Source organism: Marmota monax, unplaced genomic scaffold, assembly GCF_021218885.2.
Source record: "Marmota monax isolate L192 unplaced genomic scaffold, Marmota_monax_Labrador192_F-V1.1 WCK01_AAM20220418_F8-fsc00118, whole genome shotgun sequence".
Taxonomy (NCBI): Eukaryota; Metazoa; Chordata; class Mammalia; order Rodentia; family Sciuridae; genus Marmota; species Marmota monax.
In genome coordinates this window covers 3,382,633-3,408,351 of record NW_026695231.1, presented here as the reverse complement: position 1 = coordinate 3,408,351, position 25,719 = coordinate 3,382,633, and the positions used below count along the sequence as shown (strand labels likewise).

Below are 25,719 nucleotides of genomic sequence, written 5' to 3'. Positions count from 1 at the left end.
TTTCAATGACTTCTTTCAGAGAATGTGGGAGGGAGAATGAATCAAGGGAGCTGTATTTTTATTGTATTATCTACATCCTGAATCCTCTGACCCCCCAACAGTTGCTAAGGTAGCATCTGTGGTTGAATTCCTACCTTTCAGAAAGCCATTAAAGACTTATAAAATGAAGCATCTATCTCTTCTTTAAGCCAAGCTGGGAAATAAGTATAGAAATGTTTTGTCTATGCAATTAAAACTCTGCTTCTTAAGTTCACTGACCTGTGCATAACAGCAAAAATTCCAAATCTAGCATTCTAAATGTCCAACAATGGAATATTGTGTGACCATATAGTTCACAATACTTTAGATAAATATTTAATGTAGAAACATGTGAAAAGCAAATATTTTTAATATACTGTAGTATATGAGTCTGTTTTATCCAAATATATGTGTGTATACATCAGTATATATGTGGATATGTATGTATGCGCATACACTTGTATATGTGGAGATATAAACCAATGTACAATTATCTCCTATTAATGGAGTTCTAGTGCTTTCTTTTTTTAAAAGGGAGTATTTTTATTGTTAAAATTCTCTGTAGTTTGGACATCAGAAATAAGAAATTTTGGGGGGGGTATTTTCCCCAATTATAATGTATGAGATAAAATTTGTGTAAAGAAAGGTCATCCTAGGAATCTGTCTGCACTTACCTATTAATGCTTACCTTCTAGTTTCTCCAAGTCTTTATCTGGATATTTAATCAGGTTGATCATCTTACTCATTCCCTATACCTCTAGCACTATATGCTACTATCAAAATATTTTACTTACCTGATGATTTACCTCAATTCCCACTTTCTCCTTTGATTCACAATTTTTGTGTGTCATTTCCCTACATATTTATCATTTGGATATAGTCTGTTTTATAATACTAATTTATTTTAAAGAGAGTAAATCTTGACTCAGAAATAAGAATACATGGGCATTGAGTACAATTATTATGTCACTCGTTTTTATAATCTTTATAGTATCAATCATATAGGAAGAAGTATACAGTTAGCATCCCACAAACTTTTATTGAATTGAGTTGAAATGAATTAAATTGAAAAAACACTGAGAATCAGTAAATTAATATTTTAGAGTAAATAACAAATACTGATGCATAATTCAGAGGTAATTAATATGCTAAACTTGGTAAACAGTTTTAATGAGGTAGGCTGTTCCTGTAGCTTCCTCGAAATTTTCATTTAATCACCCACTAGGTAGAAAAAAAAAACCCACTTGTATTAGTTTGCTAGGGCTGCCATAGCATAGTATTGCACCTGCTTAGCTTAAACAGCAGAAATTTACTGTCTCATAATTCTAGAGACAAAGAAGTCCCAGATCAAGATGTTGGCAATGTGGGTTTCTTTGAAGTCTAAGGGAGAAGCTGTGCCATTCCTTTCACTTGGTGTCCAGTGATTTGCTGGCAATCTTGGGGATTCATTGGCTTGTAGGTGCATCAACGCAATCTCTGCCTCATCTTCACATGCTGTTCTTCCTGTGCGCTGGTCTGTGTCCAAATAGTCCCTTTCTATAAAGACACTAGTGAGAGTGGATTAGAACCCACCATTATGACCTTATCTGAACTAACTACCAACTGAAAGGCTCGTCATGCCAAATAAGGTGACATTTTGAGGTTGTGTGGCCTAGGACTTCAACATATGAATTTGGGGGGAACCCAGTTTAACCTGTGACTGGATGTATGAATATGTACGTTTGATAAGATATTCTAAAATTTCCTTCAAATGCCTAAAACCCATTAGGGAAGATGAGGCATCTATTTCAAAATCATTTTGAAAATCTATATACCTCACCACAGTAAAAGTGAGAAAATGATCATTTTGGTCTGAAATAGTTCATTCAATGAGTATTATCTATTGACTACTATATAGATTCTCAGTACTTTTTCAACGTCTTCTAAGCATTGAAGATACAATGGAGAACAAAAGGTTCAAAGGCTTGTAGGAAATGGTTTGAGAAGTCCTCATACTCTTTATGATTTATTTCTTATTTTGATTCAGATTGAGAGAGGGTCAGTATCCTCTGCTTTATTTCTACTATATATCACTCCATGTTATTACTTTTCTGTCTTCCTTTAATATTCACCAATACCATAAGATCCATGCTCTTAACTAAACTTTACCAAAATCCTGACTTGTTTCTTGATTCAATAAAAACTTGACCCCCTAGATTTTCCCCCCTCCTTCCTTACTCTAGGATCTGGCAACATTCTGTGCGGTTTCAACTTCCATCTCAACAATCCACTGGACAGCTCAGTCTCTCAGATGCTTTATGATCTAATCAACAGGAAGGGCTACTGTGCTTTTAAGTTACTGGCTCTTGTTTTAATATCTGGGACCTTGCCATCACCTAGAAATGCTCTGTATTTAACACAACCAACCAGTTCATATATTCCACTATCCCCCAACAACAGTCACCATTTTTTTCCCAGTTCTTTCAATAATTTACTTGTTCTAAAAATATTTTTGTTTTTCTTTAAAACTGTCTTAATCTCTCTACCCTTCCCCATCTCTTCCTTAAATCCTATCTTTCCCTCTCTCCTAAGCTAGCTCCATGGTATACAACTTGAAATATATTTTTCAATTGTCTCTACTCTCTTGTACCATCATTATGACAATAAATTCAAATGAAAACTCATCAAATATAGATAAATCTAATAGTGTTTCTCGAGACTATGCCTGAGGTCCTGAGTTCAGTGGGAGTAAAGTTGATAAGCATGCAGATTGGTGGCATTCTGATATCTGATGTCCTTTCATCTCCAATAGACTTTTGATGTTTCTTGATCACTTTTCTTTATTTCTCTAATCTGCTTTACTTCTCATTCAGCATGACCAATTCTTCACTTATTGTCAACAGCTCTTCACAGGGACCTGGCTTAATCTTGGTAGATGACTTTACTGAACCTCAAATGGATGCACTTGGATGGGATTCCTTAGCTTGCTGTCATGAAGCTTATTAGCTTTCCTAGGTCACAGTCAATGCTTCTTTTCTCACTTAGAAAAAAAAATATATACAAGTGTCCATTTCCCTGCAGGTGGCTAATCCCCCATGAGATTCCATCTTCTCATACCTTGGTGAGGACTTCTTCATCAGTTAGACTTCCTTTTCTGCATGTTTACCTTTCTTCTCCTGCTAGCTCCTTCCATCACTATTTCTATAGACTGACATGTGTTATTCAACTTTGTGTCACTTTGACCAAATTACTTGACATTTAATTTCCTTCCTCATGGTTTCAGAGTTTCAGTCCATGGTTGGCTGGCTCCGTTTCTTTGAATCTGAGGTGAGGTAGGACAAAATGGCAGAAGGGTGTGTCAGAAGAATGTCAACTTAGCAGCTAGGAAGCAGGGAAAGAGGGAAAAAGAAAGAAAGGAAGAAATGGAAGGGAGGAAGGAAGGAAGAGAGAGTAAAAGAGGAAGGAAGGAAAAAAGAAAGGAAGGAAAGGGCCAAAGAGAAGATAAAAACCTTCAAGGTCCCCTCCTCATGACCTACTTCCTCCAACTAGGTTCCACATCCTAATATTCCAGCCAGCTGTTAATAGATTAAACAATCTCATTAATGGCTTAACTCACTGATGAGGTCAGAACCTTCATGATCTCATCATTGCCTAAAAACTCCACCTCTGAACCTTGCTGCATGTTTCCACAGATGAACATCTGGGGGACACTGCAGATCTTAGCCACAACACATGTAGTTGGGAGTGGCAAAAAAAATTGTCTTTTCTGAATCCCTCATCCCACTCCTGGCCCTAGCCTTGCATTTCACATGTTGACATTCCTCTCTTACAATGACTCACTTTCTTTGTTTCCTTACAAGAGTATTAGTTTCTAGAGCTCTGCTATAACAAAATATCTAAAACTGGATGCCTGAATACAACATCAATGTATTCTCTTAACTTGTCCTAGAGGCTATAAACATGGAATTAGTCTCAACAGGGCCATCCACCCTCTGAAAACTGTTGGGGAAGACCCTCCCTGCCTCTTCCAGATTTGAAAAGTTACTGGAAATCCATAATATTCTCAGCTTGCAATTGACCTCTCTGATCCTGCCCTGTCATCATCAAGAGGCTGCCCTCCCTGTGTCCAAATTTCTCTCTTCCAGCCATACAGGAATTACAGCCCACCTTGATCTAGTATGATCTCAACTTAACTTTATGATATCTGCAAAGACTGTTTTCAAATAAATCATACTCACATGTACCAAGGCTTAGGACTGGAATATCCCTTTGAGGGGAACATGATTGAACCCATGACACCTACATTGTCTCCCCAATGACTTCACCACTCAACTGAAACTGTTCTTTCCTAGGCTGTCAAAGTCCTTGTTTTCCCCAATTCAGGGACAAGGTGGATGCCTTATAATTAATAATCCATCCTTGGATCCTGGACCTTTCTTCCCTTGATGTCTGTGACAACATACCCTCCCAATTTCCCTATTATTTTTCCAGGTCTGGTGTAGTCTCTTTTATCTCCACCCACCAACATTGGTTTGTCATGGAGTTCTTGGGACTCTCAGGCAATGTCCATATAACAACCCAGTAATCCTTATCTTTACAAGGAGTTACTTCTTCCCAAGCCGTGAACACTTCTAGCTCTAAACTGGGCACTCTTACCACAGGCAGTTTTGCTCCACCTTCCTAAAGCCAAATCTGTTTCATCTACACATCCTATCAACTTGTTCTTTGTCCTGCTTCTCATCTTAGGAACCAGTAATACTATTCATTCTTTTGCTTGGGCAGAAAACCACAGATTTAATCTTGGAGTATCTCTCCTTCATCCCTCACATCTAAACTTAAAATAAAATCCAAATGTTTTACATTGGCTTCTAACACTTATTATCTAACTCTTATCTTCTTTCTTGGTCTTATTTTAGTATCCCCATTTCCATGTATTTCTACATTGTTATCCTTATTTCCTTTTTAATGCAAGAAGTGCTTTCCCACTTTGCTTTCCTCTGACTGGAATTCACTTTTTCTAGTTCTTTCCATGGCTGAATCATTCTCTTCCTTGAGTTTTCCAATCTTATGAAACCTTCTGTGTTAGATAAGAGGGGGCATGGGGTTAGAAATGATGGTGGAATGTGATGATCATTATTATCCAATGTACAGGTATGAAGACACAAATTGATGTGAATATACTGTGTATACAAGCAGAGATATGAAAAATTGTGCTCTATATGTGTAATAAGAAGTGTAATGCATTCCACTGTAATATATAAATAAAAAAGATAACCCTAGATGAGGTAAACACACACACACACACACACACACACACAAATTTCTAATTGCAGAAACATAATAGAAATGGAGTATTCCTCCTTTACACAGTCATTCAAGGACACAGGTTGATGTAGATTCTTTCATATTTAATATGTGACTTCCACAGCTTCTCTAGAGTTACCTCCATTGCTACAGTAGATGTGGAAAAAGAACAAAGGATCATCGTTGGAGATTTTTATGGACCAGGCCTGGGAACAAAGATCAGATTCCCCACCTACTTTCCAATGGCTTTAACTCAATCTCATGGGTCCATTAAATATAGGGGGAATTGAGAAGTCAGTTTAAAGCAACACTCACATATTAGACTCATGTGTCTATATGTCAGAAGTTTGGATAAACTTCCTAATTTGGTTACTAGAGTCCTATGCTGAAGGCCTGATTCTGGGGGACCCCAATAAATCAGGTCCAACTATTTGCCCCCAAAAGAAACAGACAAGATAATGGTGAAAAGAAGAAAAAGAATGTTAATCAACATGGATGGCCATATAGGGAAGACAAGTGAGATCCAGCATCTCAGCCCTATTTTCAGGGGGATATATATATATATATATATATATATATATATATATATATATATGGAAGCAGAATGCATTACAATTCTTATTACACATATAGAGCACAGTTTTTCATATCTCTGGATGTATACACAGTATAGTCACACCAATTCGTGTCTTCATACTTGTACTTTGGATAATAATGCCCACCACATTCCACCATCATTAATAATCCCATGCCCCCTGCCCTCCCCTCTAACCCCTCTGCCCTATCTAGAGTTTGTCTATTCCTCCCATGCTCCCTCTCCCTATCCCACTATGAATCATCCTCCTTATATCAAAGAAAACATTCAGCATTTTGTTTTTTGGGATTGGCTAACTTCACTTAGCATTGTCTTCTCTAACTCCATCCATTTACCTGTAAAGACCATGATTTTATTCTCTTTTATTGCTGAGTAATATTCCATTGTGTATATATGCCACTTTTTTTTTTTATCCATTCATCTATTTAAAGGTCTGGTTGGTTCCACAGTTTAGCTGTTGTGAATTGTGCTGCTATAAACATTGATGTGGTTGTATCCCTGTAGTATGCTGTTTTTAAGTCCTTTGGGTATAGACCGAGGAGAGGGATAGCAGGGTCAAATGGTGGTTCCACTTCCAGTTTTCCAAGAAATCTCCATACTGCTTTCCATATTGGCTGCATCAATTTTCAGTCCCACCAGTAGTGTATGAGTGTACCTTTTCCCCCCACATCCTCACCAACATTTATTGTTGTTTGTATGCATAATAGCTTCCATTCTGACTGGAGTGAGATGAAATCTTAGAGTGATTTTGATTTGCATTTCTCTAATTGCTAGTGATGATGAACTTTTTTTTTGTATTTGTTGATTGATTGTATGTCATCTTCTGAGAAGTGTCTCTTCATGTTGATCAAGACTCATAATCATGTGTACATCTCACCCATGCCCCAATTTATTGATTGGGTTATTTGTTTTGTTGTTGTTGTTGTTGTTGTTTTTTGGTGTTTGGCTTTTGGAATTCTTTATATACCCTAGAGATTAGTGCTCTATCTGATATGTGAGGGGTAAAGATTTGCTCCCAGGATGTAGGCTCTCTGTTCACCTCACAGATTGTTTCTTTCGCTGAGAATAAACTTTTTAGTTTGAGTCCATCCCGTTTATTGATTCTTGATTTTAATTCTTACAACACAGGAGTCTTATTAAGGAAGTTGAGGCCTAATCCCACATGATGGAGATTAGGGCCTACTTTTTCTTCTATTAGACGCAGGGTCTCTGGTTTTATTCCTAAGTCCTTGATCCATTTTGAGTTGAGTTTTGTGCATGGTGAGAGATAGGGGTTTAATTTCATTTTGTTGCATATGGATTTCCAGTTTTCCCAGCACCATTTGTTGAAGAGGCTATCTTTTCTCCAATGCATGTTCTTGGCAACTTTGTCTAATATAAGATAATTATAATTTTAAGGGTTAGTCTCTGTGTCCTCTATTTTGTACCATTGGTCTACCAGTCTGTTTTGGTGCCAATACCATGCTATTTTTGTTACTATTGCTCTGTAGTATAGTTTAATGTCTGTTATAGTGATGCCACCTACTTCACTATTCCTGCTAAGGATTGCTTTAGCTATTCTGGGTCTCTTATTTTTCCAGATGAATTTCATAATTGCCTTTTCTATTTTATGAGGAATGTCATTGGAATTTTGATTTTAATTGCATTAAATCTGTATAGTGCTTTTGGAAGTATGGTCATTTGATAATATTAATTCTGTCTATCCAAGAGCAAGTTAGATCTTTCCATCTTCTAAGGTCTTCTTTGATTTCTTTCTTTAGGGTTTTGTAATTTTCATTATATAGATCTTTCACCTCTTTCATTAAGTTTATTCCCAAATTTTGTGGGTTTTTTTTTTTGAGGCTATTTAAAATAGGGTAATTTTCCTTTCTGAGAATTGTCACTGATTTACAGAAATGCCTTTGATTTATGGGCATTGATTTTGTATCCTGCTACTTTGCTGAATTCATTTACTAGTTCTAGAAGTTTTCTGGTGGAATCTTTAGGGTCTCCAGGTATAGAATAATATCATCAGCAAATAGTGCCAATTTGAGTTCTTCTTTTCCTATGTGTCTTCCTTTAATTTCTTTCCTCTGTCTAATTGCTCTGGCCAGTGTTTCAATAACTATGTTAAATAGAAGTGATGAAAGAAGGCATCCCTATCTTTTTCCAGTTTTTAGAGGGAATGCCTTCAATTTTTCTTTATTTAAAATGATGTTGGCCTGGGGCTTAGCATAAATAACCTTTATGATGTTGAGCTATGTTCCTGTTATCCATAGGTTTTCTAGTGTTTTGAACATAAAGGGGGTGCTGTACTTTGTCAAGTGCTTTTTCTGTGTCTATTGTGATGCTCATATGATTCTTATCTTTAAGTCTATTGATATATGAATTACATTTATTGATTTCCATATGTTGAGCCAAACTTGCATCCCTGGGATGAATCCCAGTTGATCATGGTACATGATCTTTTTAATATGTTTTTGTATTCAATTTGCCAAAATTTTATTGAGAATTTTTGCATCTATGTTCATTAGATATATTGGTCTGAAGTTTTCCATTTTTTTTTCTTTCTTTTCTTTTTTCTTTCTTTTTTTTATGTGTCTTTGCCTGGTTTTGGAATCAGAGTGATATTGGCCTCATAGAATGAGTTTGGAAGTGCTGCATCTTTTTCTATTTACTGAAGTAAATTGGACAGTATTGGTATTAGTTCTTCCTTAAAGGTCTTGTAGAACTCAGCTGTGTATTCATCTAGTCCTGGGCTTTTCTTGGTTGGTAGGCCACACAGGGAAAGCAAGTGAGATCCAGCATCTCAGCCCTGTTTTCAGGGTTCTGACAGGAGATTTTGATTTAAGTATGGGAAGAACTGGGGCAGAGGTGAGATGTATACATGATTATGAGTCTTGATCAAATTGTGGTCCACTAGATCACTATCAGTATTAGTTCTGAGAATTAGCTCCAGAGAAGTCCTTTGGAGAAGTTCTTATTACTTGAGGGGTCAATTTCCACATTTTACTCAGGATGTTTATCTATTGGACCCATAATCCTGGAAGGGTGTGGTGATTGGAAACTTTTAGGTACCATTTCAATCTGGCTCCTGGAATGTCCCTGCAAATCTTTTTTTTTTTATTGGTTGTTCAAAACATTACAAAGCTCTTGACATATCATATTTCATACATTAGATTCAAGTGGGTTATGAACTCCCATTTTTACCCCGTATACAGATTGCAGAATCACATCGGTTACACATCCACATTTTTACATATTGCCATACTAGTGACTGTTGTATTCTGCTACCTTTCCTATCCTCTACTATCCCCCCTCCCCTCCCCTCCCATCTTCTCTCTCTACCCCATCTACTATAATTCATTTCTCTCCTTGTTTTTTTTTCCCATTCCCCTCACAACCTCCTATATGTAATTTTGTATAACAATGAGGGTCTCCTTCCATTTCCATGCAATTTCCCTTTTCTCTCCCTTTCCCTCCCACCTCATGTCTCTGTTTAATGTTAATCTTTTCCTCCTGCTCTTCCTCCCTGCTCTGTTCTTAGTTGCTCTCATTATATCAAAGAAGACATTTGGCATTTGTTTTTTAGGGATTGGCTAGCTTCACTTAGCATAATCTGCTCTAGTGCCATCCATTTCCCTGCAAATTCCATGATTTTGTCATTTTTTAGTGCTTTCGTAATACTCCATTGTGTACAAATGCCACATTTTTTTTTATCCATTCATCTATTGAAGGGCATCTGGGTTGGTTCCACAGTCTAGCTATGGTGAATTGTGCTGCTATGAACATCGATGTGGCAGTATCCCTGTAGTACGCTCTTTTAAGGTCTTAGGGGAATAGTCCGAGAAGGGCAATAGCTGGGTCAAATGGTGGTTCCATTCCCAGCTTTCCCAGGAATCTCCATACTGCTTTCCAAATTGGCTGCACCAATTTGCAGTCCCACCAGCAATGTACAAGAGTACCCTTTTCCCCACATCCTCGCCAGCACTTGTTGCTGTTTGACTTCCTAATGGCTGCCAATCTTACTGGAGTGAGATGGTATCTTAGGGTGGTTTTGATTTGCATTTCTCTGACTGCTAGAGATGGTGAGCATTTTTTCATGTACTTGTTGATTGATTGTATGTCCTCCTCTGAGAAGTGTCTGTTCAGGTCCTTGGCCCATTTGTTGATTGGGTTATTTGTTATCTTATTGTTTAATTTTTTGAGTTCTTTGTATACTCTGGATATTAGGGCTCTATCTGAAGTGTGAGGAGTAAAAATTTGTTCCCAGGATGTAGGCTCCCTATTTACCTCTCTTATTGTTTCTCTTGCTGAGAAAAAACTTTTTAGTTTAAGTAAGTCCCATTTGTTGATTCTTGTTATTAACTCTGGTGCTATGGGTGTCCTATTAAGGAATTTGGAGCCCGACCCCACAATATGTAGATCAGAGCCAACTTTTTCTTCTATCAGACGCAGAGTCTCTGATTTGATATCAAGCTCCTTGATCCATTTTGAGTTAACTTTTGTGCATGGCGAAAGGAGGGGATTCAGTTTCATTTTGCTGCATATGGATTTCTAGTTTTCCCAGCACCATTTGTTGAAGATGCTATCCTTCCTCCATTGCATGCTTTTAGCCCCTTTATTAAATATAAGATAGTTGTAACTTTGTGGATTAGTCACTGTGTCCTCTATTCTGTACCATTGGTCCACCCGCCTGTTTTGGTACCAGTACCATGCTGTTTTTGTTACTATTGCTCTGTAATATAGTTTGAAGTCTGGTATCGCTATACCGCCTGATCCACAGTTCCTGCTTAGCATTGTTTTTGCTATTCTGGGTCTTTTATTTTTCCATATGAATTTCATGATTGCTTTATCTATTTCTACAAGAAATGCTATTGGGATTTTGATTGGCATTGCATTAAACCTATAGAGAACTTTTGGTAATATCGCCATTTTGATGATGTTAGTTCTGCCTATCCACAAATAGGTATATTTTTCCATCTTCTAAGATCTTCTTCTATTTCTCTCTTTAGGGTTCTGTAGTTTTCATTGTATAAATCTTTCACCTCTTTTGTTAGGTTGATTCCCAAGTATTTTATTTTTTTTTGAGGATATTGTGAATGGGGTGTTTTTCCTCATTTCTGTTTCAGAAGTCTTGTCGCTGATATACAGAAAAGCCTTTGATTTATGCGTGTTGATTTTATATCCTGCCACTTTGCTGAATTCATTCATTAGTTCTAGTAGTTTTTTTGTAGACCCTTTTGGGTCTGCTAGGTGTAGAATCATGTCACCTGCAAATAGTGATAATTTGAGTTCTTCTTTTCCTATTTTGATGCCTTTAATTTCTTTCGTCTGTCTAATTGCTCTGGCCAGTGTTTCGAAAACTATATTGAATAGAAGTGTTGATAGAGGGCATCCCTGTCTTGTTCCAGATTTTAGAGGGAATGCCTTCAATTTTTCTCCATTCAGAATGATGCTAGCCTGAGGCTTAGCATAGATAGCTTTTACAATGTTGAGGTAAGTTTGTCCCTGCAAATCTTACCTCAGTATTAAAGGGGAATGAGATAGATTAGGTAATGGCTTGAGGTCCTTGTTTCCTTGCTTGGCTGTCAGCCTCTTTCTATCTGGAAGCCATACTCAGGTCCTTTCATAGCCTCTCTGTCTTGTAGATAGAGAACCTCCATTGTATTAAATCACTGCAGTTCTTTGGGACTTCTGACTTCTGCCAGCAGTTGAAGAAAATTATAATAATCCTCCCATTGTCCATGGTTTCACTTTCCAAGCTCTCAGTTACCCATGAGTTACTGTGGTCCAAAAATATGAAATAGAAAATTTAATAAATCAACAATTTATAAGTTTTATACAACTTTTATATTGTTATAATTATCCTATTTTATTACTAGTAATCATTAATTTCTTACTGTGCCCAATTTTTAAACTAAGTTTTATCTTAGGCATATATTTTATATTTTGTATATATATATATATATATATATATATATACAAAAAAACGTGTTTATATAAGGCTTAGTACTATCTGCTGTTATAGGAATCCATTGGGGATCTTGGAATGTATTAGTATTGATAAGGGAAATTACTGATTCTGTGTTAAAAGAGTACAGGACTAAATTGGGCCCACAAACATCATCTCTTTTTTTCTATAAAAGATAATCACATACAAGAATCCATATAATTCACCAGTTGCATTCACCATTCCTCATAGACAAGGAATTATAAAGGGTGAAGGTCAGTAAGAGTTAGTTATTCTTAGAATTCTTCCTACCATGAGGTTCAGAGACGGAATCACTCAAATATGACTCTTACTGCCTGTGTGACTTTGTTGAGCCTTAGTTTCATAATAGAATGTTAATGACAGTAACTACTTCAGGGACTAAATGTGAGAATTCAATATGACAAGACATGTAAATATGATTAGCATAGTGCTTACAAGTTTTGTGAAAATAGCAAATGATCAATAACCACATGCTATTGGTTCTATTAGTTGTAGAAATAATAAAATTCTTGTTATATCATAAAACATTCTCTTTAAGCATATACCTAAACTAAGTATTCAATTTAATTTAGGAAATATTTGTTGATCAACTTGTATGGACATCAGAGGTTGGAAGTTGCATGTATGATTAAAATAGTGTCCTTCTCCCTCAAGCCCTTCTCAGTTCATTTGTATAGACACAAATATGTTAAACCAAGGAGAATAATGCCTTCTCTGAGAAGTGTTCTATAACAGAATTAAGGGCCAAAAAAGAGAGATTCAATCCATTCTGGAGAGAAAGTGTCACAGAGTAAGTGAGATTTTAATGGACTTTATAGTTTCAAAACTGAGGTCTAAAGACTAGGTAAAAGAGTCAACAGGAAAGTAGTATGAATGTGGATTTTATGAAAATTAAATGCTATGCACTTTAATATAATTGGACACCCTTGGTAAGTGGTCAGCAGTAGGAAGCTGGGAAGGATTCCATCCATCCAAGATGCTTAGAGATGTTGAGATATTTGAAATTTGTTCTGAAACAATGGAGAAACATTGAAAGATTTTTAGAAATGAAATAGTGTGAGCTAATTAATGTTTTAGGAAATAAATCGTCCAAACATAACTTTATTCCCACTAGTCAAGGCTGAACCAGTATAGCCATCAGCTTGAACAGGCAGGCACAGGACAAGTGGGTTTAGAACTTAAAATGCAGGAAGCTAATTGGACTTAACCCTACAGATGGCAGAAGGATGAGGAGGAGAGGAGAGAAAAGCATTATGTTTATTTGTTAACAGCTCTATTGTATTATATTTCTGTGCATTAGTCAGTGTAAAATAAAATCTGCTTATTTTAAATCCTTTTAAATAGTGTTTAAATATTTCCTGATGACACAATCTGCTCAAGTATTTACCCTTGGTGCAGATTTCCATTAACCTTGTTGTAGATACTAAGCCTAAAACTGTATATTTTTAGGGGCCTCAATTATGGAGTAAAGCCTAGTGACATCATTATAAAACCACATCTGGATAAGCTTTAGAGTCTTTGTCTTTCTATCCGATTTAGGAAATTTAGCGAACTATAGGAGAATACCACTATTAACAAATCTTGCCTCTCAGATTATTAGGCTGCCCTTTCTCTAACAATACAGGCAGAAAGGGATTAAAGCCCTAAAGCTGTAAATGATATAGAGAAATACCCAGTACACAGATATCGGAACTCTTGGGGAATTCAGTTATAATGGATATATAAAAACAGAAAAGAAGGCAGAAATCAAATTCACAGTACTCTTTATTCAGGCCTTTGGTTAACATTTTTTTCATTGTTTTTAGAGATTCCATATGAATTCTTTGGTTTCCTAAAGGATAAAATTCCCTTGATATTTTTTATAAATTATCTTCATAATATCTCTGTATCATTATTACCAAAAATTCAATGCCCGATAAAGCTTAGATTATTTCTTACAGTCAAGTCAATGATGAGACTGAAAACATTTTTTTAATTCATTCAACTACTGCATAACTAAAATTGGTAATGTGTTTTACAATATGTTTGAATTTATCTAAGGCAAAAGTTCAAGTGTTTCAAAAATAGTCATTGTTATTCAGGAAATATTCTTATTGGCCCATTTTGGAGCATACAGCCACCTTTAGCACCAAAGAGCCCAAATCTGGTTACTAAAAGAGAAGAAAGAACCTACGGCCTTTGAGGAAATTATGGTGAACTAGAGTACCATACAGATTCTAAATTAGGGCTCCTTTGTTAAACTTGCAATTATTAGAATCCTACGATTGATGAAGCTCAGCCTTCCTTACCTACCTAAAAATATTTTGTGCACGTGGTCGATGAATACGTATCCTTAGAAATCATACAGCTCTGCTGACTCCCTGTGTTCTTCCTTTTGAGATTTTTTTTCTGAAATTTACCTATTTTCTTAAAATTGAATCTCTATTTTATTATTATCTACCATTTTAAAAAAATTCTCAAATCTGTCATGGTATGTTTTCCTTTAAAAAAGCATAAATCAATTTTTAGATTTTTTTCTCTACGTATTTTGTAGAAAAATTAAAGGAAGGCTAGTCATTCCTTTTGATTTTTCATCATCAGCATAAGGAAATCATCCCAGAGCCCTCCTTACACCATTAATAATGCATTGCCTCCTTGGTATCAGCTTTGTAGTTTAAGTCTAAGTAGCTTAAGAACTCGATCTCTATTCATTTCTGAGTATTCAACATATATACTTAAAAATATAGCCTGCTCTTTCCCAGCACTAAGAGGATTTCTGAAGATAAAGTGGTAAACTTCATGGAACCACTAAATCCTGATTTGTAAATTATCTTAACTTTTATTGTCGTTAGCTGATTTAAATCTCATGGCTGTAGAACTACTGATAAAGATAACAAAAAAGTAATAGTAAATAGTATTCAAAACATTTTGTAGACTTGCATTTTAACATTCTTGAGATTGCTCCAAAATTATTTATTTTTCAAGCTGTACACATATACAACATAATTTAACAACTTAACATAGCAGTGAAATAAAATGTAAAATCTAATGATATTAAGAGAAGACTAGTTAAATAAGTTATAGCTAATGACTAATACACATTGCTATATTACCCAAAATGAGTAGACTTTATACATCAGAGAATATCTTCAAATTGTATTATAAAGCATTTGAATACAATAGTACACAGAGCATATTCTATACTGTTTTAACATTTGTACATTTACTTGCATGTCTATAGACTACCTCTAGATGTATACATAAGAATTTAAGAATTGGTAAGCTATAGGATGGGAACTGGGTACTTGGGAAATAAGCGTAGATGAGACTTAATTTTCATGTAGGTTTTTTTGTATTTTTTTAGATATTATACCATTAATATGTATTGATACATCTATTCAAAAACAAGTGAATTTTAAAACTAAAATATCAGTGGTTTCTTTGTTTGCAGAGGATATGTTCCAATGGATGCCTGAAATTGAGGATAGTACTGAACTATGGTTTTTCATTTATATACATACCTGTGATAAAATTTAATAAATTAATCATGGTAAGATATTAACAAAAAGAAGTAATAATAAAGTAGAACAAGTAAAATAAAATGCTGTATTAAAAGTTATTTAAAACTTATAAACTACTTATTCCTGAAATTTTCCATTTAATATTTTAGATTATATTTTCAAGGAACTAAAACTGTGGAAAATGAAATTGTGGATAAGGGGGACTACTATACTATAAAATGGTAAATTGAAATATTAAAAAAATGTATTGAAAAATAAAAGTTGCCTGCAATTTCACCTATCAAACATAATCAGTATAATTCTACTTCATTTCATTCATTCAAACATTTCTGACTTGTTTTTTGTGAATGCATAGTGAAATATAATTGAGACAGGCTGTTTCACAAATTGCTACTACTTTATAGTAAAGGAAACATATTACCAGTTACTAAATTATTTTCTAAATGATACTTAAACAGCTCTACTGCATTTTATATTTGTTCAACACATTTAAGCAAATCATTAAAATATTTGAATTATTTCTGATAATTCTCTCATATGAACACTGTAGTCTGAACATTATTTTATATAGATTTTGTGCCTGTGCATTTCTAATTCCTTAAAGTTAATTCCCCCCAATGTTTTTGTGTATTATTTAAAGTGATATATCCTTCCTGTTTTATAAATATTCTTAACACACATTAAGTATGCATACTGTTTGCATGGAGCCTATAGTGTGTTTAATTTTTTTTTCTATTTATGTCATTTGCATTTTATTTTGTATGTGGAACTTTTTAAATTAAGACAGTTTTGCTTATTCTTGTAGTCCAATCAAGAAATATTTTCCATCATAGTACCTCTTTAGATAGAAAAAGCTAAATTTTTCCGTCAGCTCAAAGTATAGAAAAATATTTCCTGAGATTTTCTATGATAATTTATATTCTAAAGATATTTTTACATGTAATAGTTCCTTTTAGTATTTAAATTACTAAGTGATATATAAGGGTTAAAATTTTTTGTTCTCATTTTGGATATGAGGAAATAGAGATTCTGAAGTTAATTGATTTACCTGGAATCATAAAACTTGTTAATGGCATAGCTAGAACTAAAATTCTGATACTTTGATAATATTCTGACTCTCAAATCACAAATCTCACCTACCTGTTTAAAATAAAAGAATGATGGAAAATTCCATTAAGTTATTAATTATATTCACTGGTGTCAAAATATTAATACATTGATGTTTTAATCACATTATCTTAATGTATTCTTAAAGAAAACATGTCAAAATGTCTCTTATTCAAATGTAGCTTCAGTTTTTAGAATTTAAAGCAAGCCTACTGATTTTAAATTTGAACTATCTAATATCATGCACTAATAAATTGAGGAGGTAATGGTGTCAAATATAGGTCTGCAGAGCATTGTAGTCATACAAGAGGGGCGTAGTCTCCCAAGTTAGTAAAATAAAGTAAGGATAAGTAAACTAGAATTTTTATGACCTCTTTGATGCATAGTCTCTTGTCATCTGTGAGAGAATTAACTATAGACATGGAAGAAAAATATTTCCTTTTAACCCACTTATAGAAATTATTGGAGTATTAATTAACTAGGGCTGCCATGATGAAATATCACAGACTTCTTGATTTAAACAAGATGAATTCATGATCTTACAGTTTTGAATGCTAGAAGTCCAAGACCAAGGTCCTCAGGTTTGGTTTCTCCTAAGGCCTCTCTCCTAGGCATACAGATAACTTTCTTCTAATTGCATCCTCATAAGTTCTTTTTGTATATCCAAACTGTTTTCTTCTTATAAGTACTTCAGTAAGACTGGACTGTGATCCATCCTAACAGTCTCACTTTAATTTAATGAACTCTTCAGATTTCCTATGTCCAAATTTGGTTACTTTCTAAAGTACTGGGGATTAGAGTTCTACATCTGAATTTTGGAGGGACACAATTTGGTCCTTAATATTAGGGAAAATGATTGTACACAAGTGCTCACCAAGGTATTGAAAGTTAAACATATATATAAAGCTTTGGGGGAAGAAAGCCTAAACATTTAGAAATAAATATTTTTTAAGAATGTTGCCTTTCCTATCAGAATACAACAGACACTAGTATGGCAGTATGTATAAACATGGATGTGTAACCGATGTGATCCTGCAATCTGTACACATGGTAAAAATGGGAATTCATAACCCACTTGAATCAAATGTATGAAATATGATATGTCAAGAGCTTTGTAATGTTTTGAGCAACCAATAAAAAAAAGAATGTTGTTTTTCCGTTCTTTTATTCATCTACTTATTCACTTATCCATTTATCTATCTTTACTGAGTATTATGATGAGACTGGGGCAGAACAACAAGTTTTGACTAAGGACTGACCTGATACTTATGGACATATGTGGCTTGTAATTTTCCTCTTCACATTACTCTCTCTCATGTAATTTACCACACTCTACTAGAATTATGGGTTGACTGAATTTGTTGTTTCCCTCACTAGATTGTGAATGCTTTGATGACAAGAACTGTATCTTTTATGTTCTATCCTGAAGACATGGAAGGCTATGTGTACATGGAAAGAGAATGTGTTAGTTTTTCATTACTTTATCAAATATCCTGAGATAATCAACTTATAAAGATAAAATATTTATTTTGCCTTACAATCTTGGTGGTTTTCATCCATGATTCTTTGGCCCTGTTGTTTTTGGGCCTGTGGCAAGACCGTACATCATGGCAGGGAGCATCTAATAGAGCAAAGCTGTTCACTTTATCTTGGGGAAATAAAAGAGAAAGCTGGAAGGGGAATGGAGTCACTTTCTTCTCTGATGGCATACTGCCAATGAGATAAGACCTCCACCAGGCCCCACCTCTTAATGCTTCCACTACCTCCTAATTAAACCTTTAACACATGGACCTTTGAGGAAAATTCTAGATCCAAACTGTAGCAGAGAACAATAAATTTTGTTTACAGAATGAAAGCAAGAATCATTTTTTAAAAAAATCCAGGTGAAAACTATAATGCCAAATTGATAGGGATGTTCAGAGATAGAATATCTGAAATGAAGACAATGGCTATCAGAGAAATGACATGGGGCACAGGTTTCTCAAACATTGAATAAGTATTTACTTCCTATTTCCCTGTATTACAATAAATCAAGACTATTACAGAACTCATAAGCACAAAATTTGTGCAAAAACACCAAGAATTGCCTTCTTGTTGCTACAAATATGACACACTGATTATATTAAAGTCAAAAAATGGACATTTAAAAATATTCAAAGTAGCTATGTGGATAAGTTTTATGTAATTCTCTGGAAAGATTAGTACATATTTTATTTGAGAAGGGGAATTGCTATATTTTCCAGGTTGACCAAGAATTCCTGGGCTCAAAGAATCCTTCAGCCTGAGTCTCCTGAGTAGATGAGGTTACAGGTATCTACCAATGTGCCCAGCCTTTTGGTACATATTTTTAAAATAAATGTTTATTTTACTATGGGTGGGAACTGTTGAATAAGTATGGGTAAATAAATCAAGATCTAGACAAGACTCCTGCTTTTTAGCTGAAAATTTCATACACACATTTGCTATGCTTTCTATTTACAGTCAAACCAAGCACAAGGGGAACAGTGTATTCAGTAGGATTTAGAAAAGTTTGTCTTAGCTACCACAACCATTGAAGGTTATTTTGTGATGATGATATTGTTGTATTGCCCTCTTTATTTTTCCTCTTTCCCTTTTGTGGAATTGCATACAAACCCAGCAACTCCTCGAAATATACTACCAAATCTGCAAATATTTGAATATCTATTTCATGTGGGAAGATTAGAAAGTCACTTTCTGCCACTTGTGTTGCTCTATTATGCAGAAAAATCAAGAAGATGTAGGTCATAAGTTCTATTAAGTTGAAACTCTGGATGTTGAAAAGAATATATAGATAATTTTAGGAGATTTCCCCTCTGCTGAATCATGGCTGTAAAGTTAAGCTTGGTTCTTAAAATATAAATCAAATAAATGCTTTCCATAACGCTATATTCCTTTAGTGTAAACTGAACTCCAACAAACTTTTGAGTAGAAATTTCTCAAATACAGCATCCTTAGGAAACTTTCTCTGGGGAGTCAGGGGGGAACGTTTTTCAAAACTTAAAGTTTGGCTTTCATATGTTTATATTTCTTTTAGTGGCAGCTGTATTCTACCTAACACTGTAAATATGCTATCTAAAAAGAACTGCTGTAAATAAAATTAGCTTACAAATACCAACATCAACCAGACATTAATCATGGCATGTAAGAATCATATCAAAGTATAATTCAGAAAATAAAAATCTTGTGAAATTACTACCATGGAAGGTCTAAGGCAAGTTCATCATAATTTCATGATGATGACTCTACATACCACACACAATATAGACAGAAAGATGTCTTCTCTAAGATAAATGGGTACATATTAATTTATTTTCTGTATTTATCTGATGAACATAGTAGCATAAGTAAACAACTGGATTTAGATTTTTATAAATACTCCCATAATTTATTTCCATATGTGCTTTACTGGGTATTATAATAAAAAAAAACAAAGAGACTAAAAAATAAGATTTTGGGGGCTAATAATAAAATATGAATGCTAGTATTATCTTGAATTTTGTGTATTTTGATGCTAATATCCTCACTGTAATTTGTTATTAATCAGTGGCATTTTAGTTCTTCCCTAAATTAGTCCTTGTTATAAGTAGTTCAGTCTCCTTAATAGAGATACACAATAATTTTTAATTTTGTACAAATATTCTTCTCAAATCACTTACCATTTTTACTGTAATTTGCTGAAACGATAAAATGGTTTAGAATCATTGATGTGTAAGTGCGTGTGTGTGCGCACATGTGTCTGTGTGTGTGTATGTGTGTGTGTGTGTATAGTAACTATACTAGATAAAACACAGCATCGCTGAAGTTTGGAAAACATAACCAAGAGCAATGTGCAATTCGATAAGAATAGCTGAAGATATCTTGTACAAACTTTGTTATCTGCTATATCTCTGCACTTAAAATTCTTAGAAGATGCACAAAGTAGTTATCCAACAAATTTTTGTATAGTGGGTAAAAAAAAACTGAATGACAAGAAAGCTATTTCTGAATGTGTTTAAGTTGAATATTTACAATACAAATAGTTCCTTTTATAATAGATTGAATATATATTTTGGATTTAGCTGAGAAATAGGGCTTTGCATTATTACATGACAAACATTTTAAATTATATTATTCCCAATATTTGTGAGTATTAACTAACGAGAGTTGCAGCTAAATAAAAAGAATTAGTTTCTGCTGATTTTGATAATGGCTTGAATTTTTTATCTCTTTATTATATAATGCATTCTCCTTTATAAAATGCTTTTATGACTACTCGTATCAAATTCTTTTTGTTGTGTAATGAATGAATAAACACTAAGTCTAACACCAGTGATTCCCTTATGCTTGCACAGATCACAAGCTCCCAAATCTTTGTGAGTTCTTATCTTTTGTTTTTGTTTTGTTTCCTTTCCCTGTCCCATAATTTCAACCAGTAATATTTCAAGTTTCACCTGCCTGCTTTAGTAATGGTTCTTAGCTTTTAAACAACAGCAATTATATCAAAGAAAAAAGGAATTTGACTATATTATTATTAACCAAGCCCAGATATAGTTAGTACCACTTTATCCATGAAATCATCCTCTAACAATCTTAATTTGTGTCAGAGTCTCTTTGTGTTTTAAGTTTTAAGAACTGTGAATTGGGAATGTGGTAGAGATTCGCCTTTAATTTTGTAATCTTCTTTGGAATGGAGGAATGACATTTCTCTTTACTTTATTCTTTCTTTGTTGAATTCAAGAGGAATACTGAGTGTACTTGAGTATTTTTTATAAATCTAACAAGACAGGTCTTCTTGATTTATTCTAAATACAAATCTGAATAAACAACACAAGCATCTTCTTAGAATCTGATCTCTGTCTTCTGAGAACCAGGGCATCATGAGTGACTCCTGCTCTTAAGGTGGATCCTAAAAATATTTTCCAGTGCTCAGTACAAATGGGTGCCTGCTTGGTAATCTCAAGAGCTGTGCTGGGATACTCATCTGTACTTTAATTAGTAATGCACTCAGGCTTGCTCCTTCCTTCCATACCTGCTATATCCTCCTCTCCATGCTACCAATGCTGCTCTTTAGGTTTCATGCAGATTTGCTTTTGGTAGGTAGTCACTGCACCAGACATACCCAAATGAACCTAAATAAATCTCCAGATGGGACCTTCCTCTTATGAAGTACCAAAGCTGTTCTGTTAGGGAGGGAGAGGAGAAGGGGGATATGGGAAGTGGGGGGCGGGGTGGCACAGGGGCAGGGAGGAGAGGGAGAAAAGAAGATGGAGGAGTAGGAGGAAGGAGAACAGAAAGATTTATTTTAAGAATTTGGTATTAAAAAGAAGTTATTGGCTTATGCAATTTTTTAGGCTGGTTAATCTAAAATCTGAAATTTGCAGGGCAATTAATAAACTGAAGACACAGGGAAGAGTTATTTTTATAGTCTCAAGTTCAAAATCCTCAGGGCAGATGAGAGATTTTTTTCCCCCTCATCATACCAGATATATGATGTCTTTTCTGACAGCATTTCTCCAACTCTCTGATGCCAACAATGTATCCTGCAATTCAGTTCAATATGGTAGTAGCTACCTAGAGTTAGTGTCAGATGCCACAGGTTTAATGGGTCAGTTCCATAAGAATTCCTTCACTTCAGATGTCGGTTCAAAGTATAGGGTCCCCAAGGTCTAAGCTACAAAATCTTGTGTTTCCACAATACCTTTTATCTGATTTAATAATTTGCTAGATTGACTAACTGAACCCTGAAAAAATGCTGTACTATTGTGGTTTATCATAAAGGTTTAAATAAATAGCCAGAAGAGTTACATATAGGAAGAGGTCTGGAAGAATCTCAAGAGCAGGAGCCTGTATCCCAGTAGAATTGGGGTACAGCACTCCCTAAGTACATGAATATATCTGCTGATTCAGGACCTCCTCAAATCCTACTGTTGAGGCATTTTAATGGAATTTTCATTACATGGTATCAAAATTGTTGGCCTGTAGTGATTCAAATGTCCAGTCCTTTCCATCAAAATTTGGTCTTTTGGGTGATAAGCCTTCATCTGTAAGTTATCTAGGGCCCCTTCAAGAGTTGCTTAGTTAGAACAAAAGATGTTCCTATCATTCTTATCATTTAGTAAATTCCAAGGATTTCAGAAGTTGTGTGTCAGGAATCAGGTACAGAGACTAAATACCTTTCTCATATCTCAGGAGGCTGAAGAAATTGCTATAATGCAATCTGGAGGCATAATACCTCCTCTTTTGGAAAATTTCATTCTTTGCTGTTAAGGCCTTTAGTTGATTGGATGAGGCCACCCCACATTATGAAGGGTAGTCTGTTCTACTTAAAGCTAACTGATTATAAACTTTAATCAGATCTAAAAATGTAACTTTACTGTTACATCTATGTTAGCATTTGACCAAACAAGTAGGCACCAGAAGTTCTCCAAATTGTCACATAAAATTAACCCTCACAGATATATTACTTTATCTGAGATCACCAGCAGAATATTATTCAGTTATAGATAGTTAGACACTGTCATAGTGTAGATACTTATAAGTGTTTTTGTTTTTGTTTTTTGCCTATGGAGGTGCCACTAAATTGTTCTTTGAACGTTACTATCTTAAAAGAGATAAATTTATCATTCTAGGGAAGTGGTTCAAGGATAGATAATCCAGTAAAAATCTTATAATGAGACAAAATATGTCTGCTTATTAATTTACACTGTGGCATTGAAGATTCATTGGCTTTTTAAAATGCCTTGGTTATATGTGATGCATTGTATTGGTGAATAGATAAAGAAGCATAATTCTAATAGGGTATCTTTTTATACTTTAACATTACAATTTACATTTTGGAATCCATTGATTTTATTTTAAATACTCTCTTCTTACATGCAGAATTATCAGGGACAACTTGCTCAGCATATCATTCCAAATTAAATTATGAGGCCATTTTATGATGAGTTAAACAAGGATTCTCTTCTAGTCTCTGTAACTATGAGAGGAAATATCTAAGAAGTAAACATTTTTTTTTTTTTACTGAATTTCATGTTTTCTGAAAACATACAGTAGAGAGTTTACATTTAGAGAGAATCTAACACAGAATTGTATTTTTACGGATGAAGAAACCCAGATTCAATGAAATCAATGGTTCTACAGACAAGTAATGGCAGAATCAGGGTGATGAAAAGCTTTCCTGACTTCCCACCCCATAATTAACATCCATTGCACTCATCTCTCCAACTATCAGCCTAGCATCCAATGGTCTTCTCAAGCAGTTCCCAACTTTTATGTCTAGCTCGAGTTCCATTTTTCATATTCTGTGTACCAACTAAACTGAACCTTGTTGAACTAATTCAAACATTTGTCTCTGAGCTTGTGCTAAATTTTTCTACAATTCCCCTAGCCAGCTCTACCCATTCAGAATGTCTTTCCTATCTATTTCTCCATTTTTAAAACCTGAAGAGTTTGCAATTTAAATGGTATCTCCTTTGTAAAGTTATTTGTATTTATTCAGCCAGATAAAATTCTCTTTCTGGAAATAGTAAGGAAAACATCACCATAGTTAAAGGTGGAAAGATTTACACTATCAATTAGTAAAATCAAACAAAAAACCCAATCCAACCACCACCCTCCAAAAAAGACCATTACCAAAATTAAAAAACAAATGACAAAGTAGATTAAAATACTTTACAGTATGCTTATTTAGTTAGTATTGATTGATCACTTGATAAGCACTGTGCTGGGTGCTATATCCAAAAAAATACTTAGTTATTAACAGTTAGAAAAAGAGGAAAACTTCACTAGATACTGATCAATTAGATAACTTGAGAATGGATATGTAAATGCAGTAACAGAAATAAATGAGATGAACACTACTTAACATTTATCAATTTTGTAAATATTTTAAAAACTCACATTTCTTATTAACAAGGGAATTGGGAAAAGAGCTCTTTCATATGTTGCTGATATGAGGGAAAATTGTTTGTTTCTAAATTGCATCATTTTTATTGTGAAAGTTCTCTATTTTCTCATCTACGTGTGCTTTCTATTCTTCTACCTGTGAGCTCTCTGGGTTCCACCAATTGGAGGCACAGAAGGAAATGAGCAGGCAGGAGACAATGAGGCCAAACCCCTACTCTCTGGGCTCTGTGTCTACAAGCTTCAGATGGACAGTGTCTGTGTCCCTCTACTGAAAGGGAGGCCCCTTCCTGCCCTGCAACTCTCTTCTCAGCTTGGTAGGCCTCTGAGCTAAAGAGACAATCGCTTAGCCAGTCTTTAGTCATTGGTGTGTTATTATTCTTGTATGCTCCCTGAACCCTCTCCCACATTCTATAAACAGTTCCTTCCATATTGCTCTTTTTAAATTCCACTTGAATGTGCAATTTTCCCCTTGAAATGACCCCAAATGTTCCCTCTTTGACTTTGAAATTTCACTTCTTATTTTTTTTTTAAATAAAGGAAGAACAGGAGGAGGAGGAATAAGACAGTAAATCTATATTAGGCATCATAGTAGGAGTTAAAATGATATTATTGAAGCAGGAAAGAGTAATTAATTCAAACTGGAAGAATTTGAGAAGGCTTCCTATAGGAGATGGCATTTTATTTGCATCTTAAGGGTGGCATGATAGTTTATAAAAAAAGAAAAAAAGAAAGAGAAGAAATGTGTATGCTTGCCACACAAAAGTGATACTGAGCTCTTGAGGACAAAAACCCATTACTTTCTTATGCCACACATTGCCAAGAGTAAAGCTAGGTTGGAATAGGTATTAAATTAACATTTAAGGATTAATTATGGGTCTTCAATGAAAACTATTCTCAGGTGATACTTTACAAAGCTGGCAGAGTACTTAAGAGTACCTGGCAAATAGTAGGTGGTAGTCAATGTTATAGCCATTATTATTGCTGAATTCATAGCATCTTACCTTGACTATCATATTTTTTGGGGAATAGTGATTCATAAATGTATGCTTTTCTTGCCACAGGTTGCCAGACACTATCCTCCGTACATTTCATTATTAACTTCAGTTGCTTAACAGTTTGTTACATGAGTATTTTCTTGCAAAATACTAATAGACTCAAAAGTTTGTTAAAGATTATGATAGTAGGGCTGGCCTGGAGGTATAATACAGTGGTAGGCCCTGGGTTTAATCCTCAGCATCTTACACACACACACACACACACACACACACATGAAGGAAGGAAGGAAGGAAGGAAGGAAGGAAGGAAGGAAGGAAGGAAGGAAGGAAGGAAACAGTAGC

The 25,719-nt window shown here is 34.7% G+C and overlaps 1 protein-coding gene across 1 annotated transcript in view; it reads left to right on the top strand.

The window, feature by feature from the left end:
* Ush2a (usherin) overlaps positions 1 to 25,719 on the top strand; it is a 763,436-nt gene that overhangs the window by 384,381 nt on the left and 353,336 nt on the right. The window lies entirely within an intron of this gene.